At 34.7% G+C, this 20,016-nt stretch overlaps 1 pseudogene; it reads right to left on the bottom strand.

Annotated features, from left to right (window-relative positions):
• Positions 1–911: 911 nt before the first annotated feature.
• On the bottom strand, positions 912–5,486 carry LOC132553516 (ankyrin repeat and SOCS box protein 3-like; annotated as a pseudogene).
• Positions 5,487–20,016: the final 14,530 nt, after the last annotated feature.

The following is a 20,016-nucleotide window of genomic DNA, read 5'->3' as shown; positions in this document are numbered from 1 at the left end:
AAGTTAGAGCACAACTTCCTAAAATCTGACAATAGGTTTTCCTTCCCTGAAGCTTGTATGTAATTAAACCAAAAACTCTACCAACTGTAGGCGTTAAATGCCATTTGATTGTACTGAAGTGTTTAGTATCTACATACTGCTGTGGTTTGATAAGAGTTATCACAATTAGTTGAACGAAGACCAAAATTGTCTAAATGTCATTTAAATGGCAGCATTTTATGTCTTCGTGTTTAAGGGATATTCAGCACACATTTAATGTCATATGATGTTCCTATAAAATTCACGAAAGGGTTAACGTATTTTCCTGTCGAAATTTTAGACTCAGTTCACCATCTTGATATGCTATATTTAATTTGTGAAAATTATAGAAATATAACTAGTTAGATCGATTTACAAAAATTGTCTTGATCATGATTGAGCCACACAAGGTTTGCTTGTGATAAGTCTAACAGTGTGAAATATTTGTGTATATTTTAAAATCGACAAAAAAAGGTCAAACAAAGCACTGGAATTCTGACATCAGTAGCTATATTATAAGTGTACAGCTTACAAACCCGGTATTTCACCAATACTTCACATAAAATCTATGATCTAGTCAGTGACCTAGTCCCGGATTCCCCGAAGTGCTATATTTAGACAGTCTAATTCTATATTGGCAAGCGGTATTTCCACCAAATTTGCCTGTGAAACTGACAATATGAAAATATTTTGATGATAACAATAGTTTTAAAAATTATTAGAATGAATTCTTAAAAAGTACCAAAAAAAACAGAAATGTGCCAAATATGCTGAACATCCCTTTAAGACTATGTGTATACGTGCACTTTTAAACATATCTACTCGTGATCAAAACACACAAAATGTATGATTTACTACCAAGTTTATAAAGTAAAGCCATTTTGAACGAATCCTCAAACTGGCGTGTAGATCCATGTGTGTTCACATAGAAACATCACGCTTTGTATCACAGAGAAGGAAAATAAATGCTTATCATATGTAAACAATTGTTAATTTAAAATGTCCTTCAATAATATATAATCTTGCAGTTTTTTAGGGAGAGCTAAAAGTTCCACTTTTTTATGTGGGACATGTCCAATGGCATCACGAATTTGGATTCTAGTTAAATTCTTGAGTGACCTTGGACTGGTGATCTTGTTATGAAACCATTCCCTGAGGGTGACCGGTGTGTTGTTGCTGTCAGTAAGCCATCCTAGGTGATGACAACGACAGCCTGACTCAACTAATAACTCCACAGATCTCATCTTGTGAAATTTGTAGGCCAGGACAATCGGGGTGACCTTCTTCGGTTCTCGTTCAATGTTTTCGACCCCCCAAGTCGTACTTGTTACATTCAAATCACAATTTGCAGCAATGAGGACTTTGAGAGCAGGGATGTTGTTTTTCCTTATAGTGTGAAATATAGGTGTTTCACCATTGTGTACCACATCGGGACTCAAACCACAGTTCATTAAGGATTGTAAACATTTTGCGCTCTCAGCGTTACGACAAGGGTTGTACATATCAAAACACAGATGCGCTGTGGTACTGCCATAGTGTTGCATGCGTAGATTAACGTTAGCCCCAGCACTGGTTAAAACATCCACGGCTTCATCACGGCCGTGTTTAATGGCTATCATTAGGGGGGTCCTTCCCTCACTGTTATAGACGTTCAGACGAATATTATGGACGGTTAATAAATATCTGAGAATTTTCGTGGAAAACTCTGTTTCTTTTGGACTGCTGACTGCAACGTGAAGAGGTGTTTGACCGCTGTTTCTGATTGTATAGTTAACATCAGCTCCCTCTTTTAGTAAGAACTTGACTAGCTCGTCCTTGGAATTCCTTATAGCGTGCATCAAAGGAGTCTCCAGAAAAACTGGGTCCGGAGTGTCTATGGAAACACCGAGCTTATTAAAATGACGGACGACATTCTTGAGTCCTCGTCCAACAGACTGGTGAAAGGCACATGCGATCAGGAAACTGTCTCCTTCATTTCCTTTCACCAGACGTGTAATTTCGTCCAAATCTTCATTAATTACGGCTCCTTCAATACTGAAAATATGAAATTATACAATGTAAAATAGTTATGAAGGATTTATAGAATGTTAGGTCCAGATAAGGATTCAACCCGACATGGCAAGTTGTTCTTTGGATCACTAGCCAATGCAATTTGTACTACGCGTCAGTGTATCGGTCCATTTTTTCCAATTACTGAGCTAATCATCACATCCCTAATTAGATTTAGCTTATATCTATTACTCATTACGTTACTGAGTTATAACAAAACAATAAAAAAAAAAAAACGGAGAGTACTTTTAATAAACCGTGCAGTGGTTTATGCAAATACACTCAATTTTTGTGTTATGGATTTATAACAAGAAATTAACTACAGTTAATCATAGATTGCATTTTAAAAATATCTATAATGGACTTTTTATCCTATACAATTACTTACACTCCATCATAGCCAATCAAACGTAACGTTACAAATTGACGTTCATGTTTTATGTAAAACGACAACAACATATAAAACTGGCCAATTAAAATGTTGGTTTCATAGCAGATTAAAAATTATTTACATGTAAATGAAACCGGTCGACTCTTACATAATCTTTTTTACTTCTCTGTGTGATTAACAATGACAAACAAGCATCGATTTTTCGTTGCCTTACAGTGGTTGGACATGGAATTATATATGTAAGTAATTGTAGACATTCATATCTGCATCCACCTGAAAACAACACCTTTACCTACCAGAAAACATAAAGTATAGAAAATGATATATCTATATATGGATATAGTAGGTGTTCATTCTAATTATTGCATGTTAAATAGAAACATACAAAAATACCATCCAACATGTTTTACCTTTGTCTGTAACGTGGTCTTTTAAATATGACTTTTAGTTTCAGAAGGGACAATTATTAGCGATGTCTAAACAGTTACAATGATAAGATTTAATGACATATGACAAATCCCTGACATTTCTGTCCACAATTTGCCAGCTTCCAGAATTCATTCTTTTCACTCTCGTCAATTTTACCATTTATTAAGCCCTTATAGTTCCATTTTGCTGATGTTCCAGTGAGGAAAAACATAAAAAGACATTTGAAAATATCATGCCGCACCAGATTGTAAACTATATGTTGTCCAGTGAATAACATATACACATAAGACATGTACAGTAAGGTGCATAGATCTCAGGGAGAAAGTGTATATCGACATGTACAGTAAGGGGTACAGATCTCAGGGAGAAAGTGTATATCGACATGTACAGTAAGGGGTACAGATCTCAGGGAGAAAGTGTATATCGACATGTACAGTAAGGTGTACAGATCTCAGGGAGAAAGTGTATATCGACATGTACAGTAAGGTGTATAGATCTCAGGGAGAAAGTGTATATCGACATGTACAGTCAGGTGTACAGATCTCAGGGAGAAAGTGTATATCGACATGTACAGTCAGGTGTACAGATCTCAGGGAGAAAGTGTATATCGACATGTACAGTAAGGTGCATAGATCTCAGGGAGAAAGTGTATATCGACATGTACAGTAAGGTGCATAGATCTCAGGGAGAAAGTGTATATCGACATGTACAGTAAGGTGCATAGATCTCAGGGAGAAAGTGTATATCGACATGTACAGTCAGGTGTACAGATCTCAGGGAGAAAGTGTATATCGACATGTACAGTAAGGTGCATAGATCTCAGGGAGAAAGTGTATATCGACATGTACAGTAAGGTGTATAGATCTCAGGAAGAAAGTGTATATCATTATCTAATTAATCCTCTCACTCTTTAATGAAGTTCCCAGTCCTTGTCCTTGTCCTTGAGTCTGATGCTGATTTCTTCATCTTCAGAGTATTCTATTAACTGTATTCTGTCAAAGAAAATATTTGAAACAGTGAATCAAGACTTAAATTCTGCCCATATAAAGTATACCACATACACAGCTGACCTACCTGTAGAATTCTATTTCTCTACTCTTTTATTCGTGTCCCGTGTCCTTCTAAGCCATGCATAAACCGATAGAATGCACACCTATAGGTCATTTATGTTTGCTTACCATTAGCAGTGCCGAATAGCTTTCAGTTATCCAATATACAGGTAGTTTGTTGGACTCAACACTCCTTTTAAGATCAAATATAACCGCAGAATTTACGAGTTTACATGCACAGTGAGAGTATTTGGAAACTAAGAGGACCCTCTCATTCAAACATAAATATTTATATCATGCAAGGGGTCCGCTGCCCTTATTCCTCCTTCTACTCATTTAAATATCTATATCCATATTCAGATATGCAATGTAGTAACTCCTCCAAATTTAAATATTTATAGTATCTATATTTAGATAAGATGTATCACCCATAGTACAGGAAACTGTCAGAGATATTTCTACACTATAATTCATATAAAGTAATCAAATATCAATGTAACCTCTGGCTATACACTTCTAAGGATTTCCTGCTTTATTTAGAAACACCTTTTAGATGTGTGGATTTAAGCCTGGTGTACTAAGTATGGCTCTGACGGTGTCAACCCTTTTGGTGATATGTTTGGCATATCTTAATAAAGATATATTTAACATTTAAATTGGCATAAGAGGAGGAGGGAGAGGATGGGGGGTTAACAGTAGGACAAGGGGGGAGTAGTGCCTCCCGTTTATATCTTCTTCTCTAAACTAGTTATGTCCTAATAAGGAAGAAGAGAAGGAGGTGGGCAGCAGGGCAATGGGTGGGGGAGGGGGGAACAGTGCCTGCCTCCTGCCTTGCCTATTCAAATATATCTTTATCTAAATTAGGAGGAGGAGGAAGAAGAGGACAAAGAGAGGGAAATTGCCATTCTTGCATATCTAAACATATTGATATATCTATACCTAAATTAAGAGGACGAGGAGAGAAGAAAAGGAGGAGGTAAGGAGGTAAGGAGGAGGTAAGGAGGAGGTCAGGGCAAGGGGAGGATCAGTGCCCCTCTCCACTTCATATCTGAATATATATGTCATGAAAAATAAGCGTCTGGACGCTATAAAGTGTGTTCTTCTCCATTAACTTAATTTATATCTATAAATCAAACCCATGTCCATCAGCACTTGTGATGCTGACACTAATGCTAGATGTTCATCAATCTCGCCTCGTTGACGTACAGAATAAATCCCAGTATCCAGGGACTTAGAGGTATTTAAGTCCTACGTGATATGTCTAGATATATTACATACTGGATAGTGCATGTCATTGGTATACATTTACGTTAGTATCGATTTTCTATATTTATCACAATTCAAGACTATACACTAAGATTGTATGTTACGGCTTTGTGATCAGTTACAATCACTGGCAATATCGAAAACTACAGTAATTCTGGTTAATATGATATCGTAACTTGGATCAACACTCTAGAAATCTTTGTTTCCCATGCTGCCTGTACGATCCGGTACTCACCTAGAAGATATCAAGTCCATTTAATGTGACACCACCAGGCATATCCTGTCGACTGTCGGTTTATTTACTTCCTGAATAAGGGAAGTAACTCCGAATAAAAACATTTACTGATTATTGTGGCAACACACAACTTATTTGTGATGTACATTTCTCTTTCCAAAGGTCATCAGGAAAACAATAGAAACACACCCAAAGATGTTGGTATCATTGCTTTTTTCTATGATGGTAGCTCATGTGCCGGAGACATTCTGTTGAACAAACGAGCACGGAAAAAATTGCAGTGAGATAAGTGGTGTAGTTCGAAGTGACGTGACACAATAATTTGTTAGAGTTATCTTTCTTGCGCCACGTTATCAGCTCTGTTATAACAAATTGATAAGGGGCAGTAACTGTAATATCTTCAGTTCCTTTTCTAACAAATTATTTTCATCTTTTACTGCATCATATTCAGAAAAAGAAGCTGATGGCGAACAATCCTTTGACGTCTTTCTTTAAGTAAAACGATCATCTGATTTGCCTTTGCAAAAAGTACGAAAATGTTCTTGTTTACCGCAAAAACAAAAAAAAACAAAAAACAAAAACAAAAAAACTCTATATCTGGGTCATGCCTGATAAAATAAGATATTTCTTATTGTTGTTTTTCCCCTGTTATCATTATCTATTTATATGCTGTTAACTTGCTGTTGACACTGTGTTCTCAAATACCGCATATTGATTAGGGAATGGTTTACCTATATGTCGGGTATAGACAGGTGTCGCACGTGTGTATTGTAAGATGTTTATCTCGTCTATAGGATTCTGACTGTCTATAAACGATTTGATTTTGTCTTCGTCGTGGTCGATAGTTTGAATTCCTCACTATATAAAATGACGAAATTTTAGCGGCCTTCTTATGGATCTTCCAAAATTATTACAATGGCCGCCGCTAAATGGAATCTCTCTAGACTTGTCAGTGTAAACCTACTGTTTCCGCCAATCTTGTGAGAGTTTACTCATTGGTAGGCTTAAAAAGACAACATAAGAGAGATTCCGCGTATTGACGGCCAGTATAAGTGTTAGTTAACAACAATTCTGACTATCGACGGCGGCAACACTAAAATAAAATCGCGATTATAACATCTGTGTGAATATCTATACTGTTTGACTTTTGAAAATGATGATCTTTCCTGAATTCACATAGAGGTAGAATCACAGTCAAGATATGTATCTTGTTTTTACTTTTAAATTTTACCCTGTTACTCTTGGTGTTTTGGCGGCCGCCATCTTCTCAGATAGGTGTCAAGAGAATTTTTGACATCGATTAGTATAAACACATATGTCAAGCGTCTAAGGGAATCATACACATGCAATGACATTGGTAATTATTTCGACCAAACTCCCATTTTCCGGCAGAGATCTGTATAGAGCAAAGCTTTATATGTACTATTTTCAAACCTGTAGTAACATTACCCTGAGAATGGATCGCTGAATAAAAACAAACAAACAAACAAATGAATACATAAAGCAACTTCTGTCCTCGTCTTCAAGAGAAAAAACATCCGGAACCAGAAACAATACAATTAACAGTCCCTAGAAACAACATTCTTGTCTAACTCTATAACACACTCAAGGAAAAAAAACATGGACAGATCAGTATTTCTAAAACGAGCTTACATGAATATAAAATCATTTACCACAAAAATATTTTCTACCCAAAATCAGAAGACCGATGTGTCTGCACGTGCCCCACACGAGTCACATTAAATTCTGGTTTTCTCCAGTGTACCCTAAATGCACCTTGTAGAAATTATTTTCTATTCTGAGTGGGACACAATCATAAAGTGCCTCTGTTAACAGACATTATCCGAGAACAACACCACCTACTACTGGATTATCCCTTTTCCTATTACTTCTTACAACACCGTAAATTTCATAACAGAATATTTTTATATTTAACTATCCCAATCACCTACTCTCTGGACTATAATTTGTGGTAACATTGTGGACCTAACACATTCTCTCTAACAGGCACATTTGAAATATCTATTGATTCCACAATGGCGAGCTATTTTCTGCACTCACCTATTACATCAATAAAATAACTTCAAACAACACGCCAACATACTTAAGCATTGACGCTTTCATTTCTTAATTTTCATGATGCATAATAAATTGCCTATATACATAATATATGACGTCATAACACCGTGCACCGTGAATTCAACCTTTATGTATTCCATCCCATGAACATTTGTTTGTGAGGATCCAGTAACGATATTATACCATATCGTTGATATTGCTTACGAACGTCGATATATGTATATATATATACATTGTTTGAAGTTTATGTTGTTATTTGTAATAGGTTCTGGAGGAAACACATTTTTACTAATCTTCCATCATGGTGTCGGAATGTCACGCGGGGGACCGCTATTTCTGAACCTGCCTGTTATAATCTTGATGCGCTTTTGTCAGGTAGCCAACACTTCATGCATGAACACCAAACTTTCTGTAATCGTTTTATAGAGTAGGAAAACCATTAAAGCCACGTTTAGTTTGGATTCCAATAATCTACACACAGATATAGATATATATAATATATATCAGATAGCAGGAAGGGTTATTTATCTTTTGAATTATTTACTTATTTATTCATTTATTTCGGATATATGCATATAATTTCGATGAATAGTTTGGGTCGTTTAGACAGAAAGCTGCCAGATTCGATTAACATCCTATATTAACCTCCCGTGCTGCCTATTTTCCAGCTACTGATGTGAGAACATCATACTCCAGAATTCACCTATACAACGCTTAAATATATCCGTCAGGTTCAATAAAACAGATTATAAAACAATTTTCTAATCCAATATATTATTGCTGTGTAAATGCTAAATGTATTCCGATCATTTAGAGGTGTTGCGAGGTCATCCCAGGTTGAACTCATTTGGCTACAATCACATGGTCGTCGGCGTCACAGAAACGTTTTGCAGGTACTAACTTAACTGAAGCAGTTAAAATCGCCTATGTGAAGTTAATTTAGCTGAAAATTTCTATCATCTTGCTTTTTACACCTTTGCAAATCATGGATTATCGTTACCAATAGTGCCTTTGATCTTGCTACTATAATCTTTATATGGCGAAATTATGTTTAACGGTTTATTTCTAATGTATATGTTTTCTTGTTTATTACAAAGGATATTCCCAATGCCGGGTAATGTGAAATTCAATAGAGAAAAAAGTGCGTTTAATGGCGCGAATATCTGTAGGAACACCGATGATATGATTTAACTAAAGTCTATATATAATAGGCCATTATAACTATACCCTCGTATGCGACAAACGCTAGAATGAATCCGATTACAGATGCAAATGGCCGCTGTATGTGAAAGTGATTGGATGCAGTGTTACTGGTGAGGGATGGAAGTGCTCCAATGATCCGGTTAAATATGTAAAATTCTAGTTGTAATGGCCTATTGTACTTTGATATGATTTTGAATGTTAAAAATCACACGGTTTGACCTCAAGTCTTACTCCCTTCGTGTGTGTGGCGCCAAAAAGGATCACCGCCACTGATTTTATAAATTGCTTTGTGGAAGATATGTATTTTTTTATATAGGTATTATGATACTTGGGATTCCAAGAGTCGATTTTTACACGGGTGCATGTAATACTCTTTTTACCTCCAGGTTCTAACTTACATATGTATAATATTATTGTGCAGATAGAAAGGGGCGAAAAATTTATTCAGTAACCTCAATTTAGTGCAGAAATGTAAACTATCATTTGAGATAGGTCTTTTTCTGAAATCATAATGAATGTATGTCCTCGTATCAAATATCCCCTTAAATAAATAACACTAATCCAGCTACATCACTACAATATCTAAATCTATTTTTCAAATTTGACATATCTACACATATTACACACACTCTCCCTATATAGAAGTTAATCTAAGTTAAATGCGTTCTCTTCCAATGGGATTTTCCTAACTGGTCAAATCTATGATGAGATATGAACATGACTATGACCTACTATGATATAAATTCAGGATCAATGTAAACCGCGAAACCAACGAAAATTAATGAATTTACAGTATGTGGAGCTTAATGTGTAATGACATTGTTGTGATCCAAAATGTATAATATGGGAACAAACGGAAAGAAAGGGGATAGCCTCAAGCCACCACATGTTTCTAATATAAATATAATTATTTACAACGACTCCATTCCATTTTTCTAAAAGAGCGATAACATTCCATTTTGGTGTTAGCGTTCAAGTCTCACTCACAAAAATGTTCTTCGCATGAGAAGTGCAATCAAACGCAAACGCAAAATAAGTCTTAAAAGTAACATAAATAATTAGTAAAGATAAATGAAACAATAGTGGAACGATTGCTTGAATGATGGAAACGATACAAGATTCAAAATTCTGGCGCTAAAGATTAAACTAAAACATCAAAAACATTGACCTCGAAATGTTTTTGATACATTTTAGAAATAAATATAATAAATTGGTAATAGTTTTTGTCTACATTTGAAGAAAAGGTGTTTTCTACTCATGTTCAATTACGATTTCGCGTTATATTCCAATATGTATTTCGTACTTTAGCAATCACTTCGACATTTCTTTTTTAAATCTCCCTTTTCTAACATTGATATACATTGTATATATGTAAACCCCTAATCTATATGCTGCATGGTATGAGTTTATTCATAAAAGTACCTTACATTCTTTTAAAGTTGTACTGAAAACATCTTGAAAATAAAATTGTTAAGAAAGTAAGGCTATCCTGATAATAATAATAATTCGTTAAAGGACAAAACATATTTAAGTGTCAGGTTTGTGGAGAAATATTAAATAATTACCCAGTTTCTCTTTACTAATTGGTTTTATTATCAAAATGTAGAATTTATGATAAATATTTGGTAATAATTTCTGGAGAAAAGAATACCACATTCTAAATTAAACTCAAAAATAACTTTTTAAAGACTGTACACACAAGTGAATAGCGCCCTTTCAATGCAATAAAAAGTTTGATATAATGGAGCAAAACAATGATTTAAACTGTATCAACAGTTGTTTCGTCCTTCTCGGACTCGACAATGATGCTAAAGACATCAATTTTGAAGCATTTGGAGGCGACTGAGGGAAATGCAACGTGATTGAACGAAATATCAAAATTCTGACGGGGAAGTGCACAATCAACGCACATTAAATAAAAATTTAATTTAATCAATTTAGCAGTTTTCATATATCTGATAATTTAGAAGAACGCCCAGTTCATGTGTAGAATTAGAATGTGCACATACAGGTTAGCGAAAAAATCGAGGATATAGATTAGCGTACAACTAAATGCAACACTCCATGTACATTCTTAAATACATAAATGAGTACCTAAGAGGTATCCAGTCCTTCTGGATCGACCTGTTAGTGAACGCAATACCATAACATTGAAATATAGTAATTTTTACTTATGACAGAAACTTTTATCATTTGGGCGTTTGTATCTATAGCCCTACAGGAAGAGTGTAAGAGTTGCGAATGCTGCTTTGCTTACATGTGTAGTTCGGAAGCGGAGACTAAATTAGGGATCTTTCCTTTCTTTCAGAACGATTGTTTAATTATTGTCTCCTTTGACACTCTTGGCTTTAGTTGAGTGTTCTCCCCTGTGGGGAAAGCTTCGGGTTCCGTCCCAGGTCGAGAGGTAAAAGAGTCTTTAAAACACGTATGTATAAAGTTACAACTACTAAACTCTAAGCATTATGGTGGTGTATGGACTGGTTTGCCCATTCTCAATATAATGTGACATGGTGGGTTGTCCTGTTTGTTGTCTTCGGCAGTATACTTCAGTGTACAAGCACTATAAAATCGGCTTCAGTTCCGCACCGTTACAAGGAGGCTTACACGATAGTCTCCTTAAAACCTATTCACCTCCCATACATGTCGATAGGACTTTAAGAATATACAAAATGTAAAACCAAAGCAGACCACTCGCTATTCAGACTGTCTTTGTCCTTTAACAAAGAAGACGTGACGTTTCATTGTCAAACCAAAACAAACCTAACAGAATTCTTATCCTCATAAATGGAATAGACAATAAACTTATCATTGCTTTCAAACCTCGTTTCTGCAACATTTTCCACAAGAGTTACGAACTCTATCTGGCATCTTAGAAAAAAATTATGATCATTCTTTACCCGTCATACAATAATACTTTCCACGATATTGAATCGTTTCGTTAAGGTGAAAACGATGTCCCTTGCATGAGTTTATCATATCGATAAAATTAATTTAAAAAAAAAACATCTTCGGGGGTAAAGGATTTAGCAATTTATATATAAAGTTTTCTATTCCGGATATCTTCACATAAATTTTGATTTAACGAAAATTTTAAAAATAACCTTTAAATACCAAAAGCAACGATTGTCTCCTATTGTCGGAATATTTGTCAAGTGATCTCAACCAACGGAACTCTCCATAAACTCTCATCAATTTAGTCATGTAAAATTGCGGCGCATCTTTTCAACGACAATCCGACCTGATCCTGTTTTAAGTACCACGAAACGGTGTATTTGATGGGTATTAAAGAAACAGGTACATACCGAAACACCGACTGTCGCCTTTCGGCCCACTAAAACGTCATAAACTATTTATTGACGAATATTTTGTATATATAAAATCATAACGTATTGTTGCTAAATGGACCGGAAATACGAACAAGACGAGAATGTGTCAACTCTTTATCAGCATCGTTATCTTAACACTATCATTATCAGTAAAATTAATTGATAAAAAGAAAAAGAAAAAAGAAAAGTATATAGAAAAAACAGTCGTCTGACGTTACGATATATTACATTTCTTCATGTATCTTTTTTTATAATTTAGTCGAGTTTTTTCAAACTTTTTTTTACAAAATTACAAAATGATTTTAAGCATGTCATACTTTTGGTAACAGTTAGTTTGATTATTGCTGTAGCATTTCTTGCCTGGGATGTGTGCGCTACTGGGGAGAAAGTAATCGCCGAGTCTAAATGACTGTTTAATGGTTAACTATGGATAGTGATGAGATCAAACGATCGTACCGTCCCGTCCACTTGTGGCCTTTGTCACGCCGATAATACGGATGAACATAGAGTATACATTAAAATGTATCGTGTCAAGTTTAAGACCAATTTTATCTGCAAGCTTTTTTAAAACTTCAGTTTTTGTGGTTTTGATTTGTAAGTGGACTTGGTGTGAAATGTTCTTTCACCTGTACCGTAGCATTGTCAATTGATACCAATACTGAAATCTTCACTCAAGTCCCGCTTACAATAGGCCTTTGTCGTGTTATGCAGAGTGCATGCGATTTTTTCAGCCTATACGCCCATTCACTTCACTTAATAATAGCAAAGCCACGACAGAGATTCCAAGTTACTACAATTGCTCCAAAATAAAAAGTGGCCTTACTAGAGGTCAGTGACAAACACACACTTAAGTGCGAAGTACTATGTAAAATCCTGCCGCTTTTTATGGGGGTGTGGTGGGGTGGGGTTGGCGGGGGGGGGGTTGCGCAGGAATGGGTATAGGTATGATTATTTGTTGGGTGTACGGCCATGGCCATTATGTAGGAAGTAGCTAGTGATTACCTCACTGAACATTATACGGAAGGCCCGTTGCAAGACTGTCAGAGCAGTGTTAATAAACTCTCGACCAAGGACACAGTGACGATAGTACAGACCGGTTAGCTTCACGAGAAAAAACTGCCAAATGTATGAAGCGTCGAACCACACATGTCTGGTCGTCACCTGAGGTAGGGTAGACTAACGCTCTGTCAACTGATTGTTTGTATTGCTGTCCCTTTCTGATAGGAATGAAAGCAAGCTGCATCAATCCTAATAACAAAACGTACATGGATAGTTTATGTGATGCCGACTATCGGAATAGTCACTAGACAATGTCATGGACATTATTAACGGTAAGTCAGGTCATGAATCCTGCATCCGTCGATAGGCTTCACGTTGGGTCGCCTAACTGGCCTTAACTAATCATTTCCTTGTTTTATCGTTATATCGACTTGCGTCTTCGTATATCGTGTCAATCATACACAAGTAAATGCAAAACACGAAAGCCAGTCTAATGAGTCATTGACATCTTACTCCGTACTCGAATTTTGAAAAAAAAAACATCTGAAACGTAACTGAAGACTTTCAGGAAAAACAAGATACCTTTACAACTGGTTAAAACTAATCAATTTCCACTGTGATGTGTAAGTTCCAATCGCCAATGGGTATATCTGTCTAATACGCCATGTTAAAAAAAGTCGCTATTACAGACCGATGGTGTTCCACCTGCGTAGATTGAACAAAAACCAGTCTGTTTAATCAACGACTTCAAGACTAATTAAATTTTGTTTATTCGTTTGAACCTCACACAAAAGACTCCTCGTTTTTAATGTTATGTTTCGACCTTTTCCTTTATCAAAATACTAATTACATACTAGAAACTTATTTCAGAGAGTCCATAAAACAATTACACCACACGCCTGACCGAGCTTCATTGCTCAACATTTTCTGGGAAGAACATCAGTCCGCCATTTTCGATTCTTCTTTGTAAACTTACTGTGCATCTAGTCATGATTAATTTCTTACTAAAGGGATTTTCACACATCTTCCTCATAGCTGTGTTGATCAATTATGTTTATGTAGTTTTTGGTACATGACGGTGTCGTTTTAGAATCATGGATTCCAGTCCATTTTATATGTAGGAGTTCATAATGTCTTATCGCATTTTTCTATGAATCTACACTCCTTTTTTGATGTAACTGGTTTATTTTATCTTTGTGATCTGTTTTCTGTGTGGTGATATGTTTTCGATGTAAGTAAACAAAGTGACCTGTTGATGATGTTCGAGGTTAAGTAAATTTCACAATGTTAAGTTTAGTGAGATAATGCTGTATTCTTGAAAATCAGATCATATCACAAGTGGTATCGTACACACAATACCATTGATAAATTATAACATATATATCAGCTGGATTTTTTTACAAGATGAACGTTGATGAAATAACTGGGCAGTTTTACTGCCGTCATTGTGATCTCATAGAGAAATATTCTATTTCTTTGTGTGATATGAAGCTGGACATGTTTAATGCTCATTAGTTTGCTTGTTGGCTCCATTGTGTACATTGCTCTTATTTGAGATGTGACTTTATTTAATTAGAATGGCCAATCGTCATTGGATGAAGCAGAAAACATTCATCCTTCCTAAACACCGGGTCTTATTTACCTTCAAGAGTCTCCGTGTAAATCGTTCTTTTGTTAATAATTTGACGTAGTTTTATTGAATTTGAGTTTGGATTATGATTGTGTTGACAAATTGGTTTTTACGTAAGTCACCTGCTCTTATTCTAGATTACTTCAATTGTTCAGATTTCACATTTTTGCATTTTGTTTAGTTTTTGCCGTAGTTTCATCGAATTTAAGTTTGAATTAAGATTCAGCTGACATGTCGTATTTTCTTTCTCTTTATTTCTTTCTTTTTTATTCTTGTTTTTTTTAATTTCCCAATGTGCCCCTTGTGTCCATTCATAAATAGTATTGACACTGTTTTTATGTCAACAAATTTGTGTGTAGATATGTTTCTTATTTTGTATGTTTTTGTAAAATCGAATTTGATATAAACACACTCTTATCTCATTATTTTCATTTTCTTTCATTCCTTTAACCTCTGTGTTGATACGATCAAATAATATACATATATTTCTATTTCGTTTAATACACGTACATAAACACTGCACTAGGCACGTGATTGTAGTGTCGGTTGATATTTCATTAATATATTCATAACGCCCTCATTTGACCTCAGTGCCCTGGTGGTCCAGTCAGATTACATTAAATTTGTCCACGCCTTTTATCCGAGTGTTAATCCTAACACTGGTTCTCACCAGGGGCAGATAAGTATGTATGACACTAATTAGATGCATGACACCTTCTATAAACATTTTATTATGTATTCTGTAGCTACACATTTGTCAGATATGACCAGGAATATATTAAGACATTTTCCATGAAAACAAAATCTTTTTATAGAAAAGCAAATATTACAGGTAATTGTAGATTTTATTAGGTGTTGTATGTTTTTGAAACTACCACTGTCATTGATACAAGATTAAAACTAATACCAAAAATACAAAGTATGTGTATCTCAAAAAATGTTAAATATTTCATTAAACACGTTTGTGTGCAGAAAAGTACGAATATGTTAAGTATACTAGATAAAATATATCAACTGATGGTCATCGTAACAAACCTGATCTAATATTTTTTATATATAATTTTTTCGTTCAAAACATCGAAATCTTTAAAACTAATCGTATGACCTGGAGGAATTAACAAATATATACAAGGACTTGCAACAATTCAATTATATTAAACATTGTCAGCAATTGCCTTGTCACTGCTTTATGTGTACACGTGTTTATCTATTTGCTTCCACAAACTTACCAGCAATTAATTTGTAAAGTCGATCTTATTAAGAATCGAATTATTTTTATCATGTTTTTTATTTCAACCAATTTTCATTTTTAAATATATATCTACTTAGAATTAAATCCCGAGCTTATTTCTGTCATGTTTAAATTAGTGTACTTTAGAAAAGTATCAAAATAACTAAGGTTATTGTTTCACGTTTTTTATACACGTGAATCACTGGTGTTATGTGTCCATGTATTATTTATTTATTTAAAAACATGTTTCCGTGTCTAAGCACAGATTCATGCTCACTTCAATCAATTTGCTTCAGATTTCCAGTTTACTGACTTTATAGTATCTCCAAAACATAATTGAAAAATTCCTTCTAACGGCAATTATTTCACTGTTTTTCACTGTTTATCGTGTGCGTCCACAAGCATAGCACGTTCTAGTTCCGGTGGAATAACTTGGTCTTTATTTTAGTGTTGTCATTTATGGATACAGACAGATACAGGTTTATCAGTTCAGTCAAATTACATCATGTAGGTCGCTTATCAACAAAAAAAATATTGCCGTATCTGTAAAATATATATTTTCGTAGTGTCTAATTGATTTTAAAAAAAATATCTATTGTCGATGGCGCTCAATTTCGTGGATAAATCTTGCTCGCTAAATCCACTGGTGTTATTCTCCATGTATTATTTATTTATTTATTGTATCACTTGGTGGACGAATATCTTCCTGGATTTTTAGTATCTTCCACGAAAATTACTGACTTTATAGTATATGCCAAAACATAACTTGAACATATTCCTTACTAACGGCAATTGTAACAATCATTGTAATTTTCGTAATACAAATGTAGTGTCTAATTGATAAACTTGGGGACAATTTTACACTGAGAAAAATAGTGTTCTAATGACAAAGCTTACTGTTTACTTGATGGTATACACTGAGGAATTAATATCACTAAAGACGTGATCAACAAAAAAAAATATTCAGTATCTTGTCATTATACAATGTAGTGTCTAATTGATAAACTTGGGGTCTTATTACATACTGTAACAATCAGTAATTTTCGTGATACAATGTAGTGTCTAATTGATAAACTTGGGGTCTTATTACATACTGTAACAATCAGTAATTTTCGTGATACAATGTAGTGTCTAATTGATAAACTTGGGGTCTTATTACATACTGTAACAATCAGTAATTTTCCTGGGGGATTAATTATCGTTAATCCATCGGTACCCTAAATCCACGAATTCACATGCAAATTTACAGAGACAAAAAATAATAATAGCACTAGTGGATTTTATGAGCATAATTTTTCCACAAAATCAAGTGCCAACAAATATACATATTTCGTATCAACCACGAAATTTAAGTCTCATGAAAATATATGATTATACTGTAAATCACACTTTTATCATATTAAAAATAGACAATCAAATTGTTAGGTATCACAAGTTAAAGGTAAAGGAATGAAGAATGGAATATAACGGGAATACTAATATATTAATCAGAAAACAGCAATGTCCAAAAACAGCAATGTAGATTATTTCTTATGTAAGAACGAAACTTTAAAACGTGAAAAACGGTTATCGAACTTGGTCATGTGATTATGTAATTACCAAACTAAAGATATATATATATAAAACATGAAATTATTAAAAGAAACGTTGATTGGGTGTCATCAACTTACATTCTCAACAATGTAACCTGATTGTAATATATGTTTATTATTGTGTCTTAATTAAAAAATTGATAAATGAGACAATAGCCAAACAAAAGTACATAAAAGCATTTCGCGTGATCCTCTTAAAAGCATAGTTAACTCGTAGGATCGTGGGAGTTGCTTTCAAATATAAATCATATTGAGGACAAATGCCTTGTTCGTAAGCATTGTAATTCCGGAAATGAAAGATTATAAATTCATGGCTCAAATTAATTAAAAACAACAATACCGACATTTCAACGGAACTTAAGTATAAATAACATTCTATGAAATTAAAGCAATATTTGAACAAAAGAAAGATTTTACGGAGACTCCTGAAAGAAGTACAAGAACAACCCTCGGTTTTCCGAAAGGGTGTCACCTTCTGCTTCATTGACGACATCCGACATAAAATCTTAGTTAATCAATTAATTAATTTATGTTATACAATTTCCCATTGGTTAAGATCTTAATCAATTGAATTAAAGCTCATGAATTATATTTTCCATATTTTGGGTTTACAGCACAGAGGTGCATTAAATCCTGTGTATTATCATTAAATCCCTTTGATTCGAAAGTAGACCATCGAACCACACCTAAGGAAGAAATGTTAACTTAAGTTCGTGATAAAACTTTGGAGAATATCGACACGATTTGAATCTGATTCATAACAATATTTGCTTCATAACCATTTTATACACTACAATAAAACAGTATTTATCTTCCTAAATTGGAAACAAACATGACTATTAACATTATCAGCCAATTGCTGATTATTAAGATACAAGAAAACACAGTATGTTACCAAAATAGGCGTTGGATATATCGATGGCTGTTTGTGTCTACATGCACGGTTCAGAAACTGACCCGTAATTGCTCTGGATATCATGCTACGGGCCTTCCGTATGCTGTTCTCTGAGGTCACCAACAACTGCTGCAAGGAGACGCCGGTACATGAGGTCCTGGCTGTTCATAGGGCGAAAAATTCAACAAACAAACACCAAACAAATAAACGAAATTCGTGACATTTTGATGGCAGGGAGAAAACCTCAAATTGAATCTGGCATCTCCGTATATGGTATCATCATATACAACGTTAATAAAATCAATATTTTTTTATTTGATTATGTGTATTTAATTACTTTATCAGGCGTGTTATTATAATTAAATTTATATCATACTCGATGACTATGTGAAGGAATGATTCATACTATTTTAACACTACAGTTATACCACATTTATCGGGACGCCCTCCTGGGTAAGTTCACAGAATGGCAAATGTTTACCCAACCAGTGAGTCCCCGCTAACGTTTACATGTTGAAATATACGTATTAATTTATTTATTAAGCCAGTTCTCCCACAAAGCCACCAGTAAACCACTCCGATTGGAAACCGAGCGACTAAGTGCACTCTATTTCTAAAATGGCGCCCAGCTTTTGTGAACGCACGGCAGGACGATGGGATTATATTCAAAGTCGTCTACGCCATGCTAATAACATAATTAACACACCAAATAAAAAAGGGCCACTTGGGGAATTTTTATACTGAATTTTACGCTTGTCATCTCAAAAATTGCAAAGAACCAACACGTACTTTTTAAATCCCTGTCGATAAGAATATCAATGTAAATTAACTATTGAACTATTGGTCATAGGAGCAAACTGCGCCCTTATCCAATCAAGGCGGAAACATCTCATACACCGGAAGTGCGGAACTGCTTTATTCCACGGACGTGACTTAATATTTCCCGTAAGGGAATGTGCTCTTTTCTATGGGTTCAATCGAATGTTAAATGCATGTAAGGATGAGGACAAGACTGACATATGTATTGGGAACATTGGTTTACGGTACATTGGGGTTTACAATTAGAACAGCGAGACATATATTTCTATTTAATCATCATACCCGGTATTGGTGGTAAGACTTAAACATGTATCACAAGTAAAGAAATGGAATTCAAAAATAGTAAATCCTGATGTTTAAGATTAAGTATGTAAATATCCCTAAGTTTCGTTTGAACAGCAATAGGTATCAACATGTAAACAAAATTCAATCTTAAAATTGAGGAATCGAGAGCAAGATATGAACATGAGACAAATATGAACCGAGATTTTTAAAAAGTCCAAGTAAAATGAAACCAGATATTTCGGAAGGATAAGAATCCACCATGAATTCCTCAACGACGGGTTACCTAAGTTGAGTGTTGAGAGGAAGTTTTATGGTCGTCATTATGATGTCATCGGAAAATTTATTTTCTTGTGTGGTATAAAGTCGTACTTGTTTACTGTCAGTTAGTTTGCTTCCGTCGTTGTTTTACTTTGTTCTCATTTTGAGAACGTAACATTGTTTACTTTGATTGACCAAGATTTACATGGCAGGTGTCGTACATGAAGCAGAAGACGTTTACCCTTCCGGGACACCTGGTCAT

This window comes from Ylistrum balloti, unplaced genomic scaffold, assembly GCF_031769215.1.
Source record: "Ylistrum balloti isolate Yb309-2 unplaced genomic scaffold, AGI_CSIRO_Ybal_v1 Utg370332, whole genome shotgun sequence".
NCBI classification, from domain to species: domain Eukaryota; kingdom Metazoa; phylum Mollusca; class Bivalvia; order Pectinida; family Pectinidae; genus Ylistrum; species Ylistrum balloti.
This window is presented reverse-complemented; position numbering and strand designations above follow the sequence as displayed.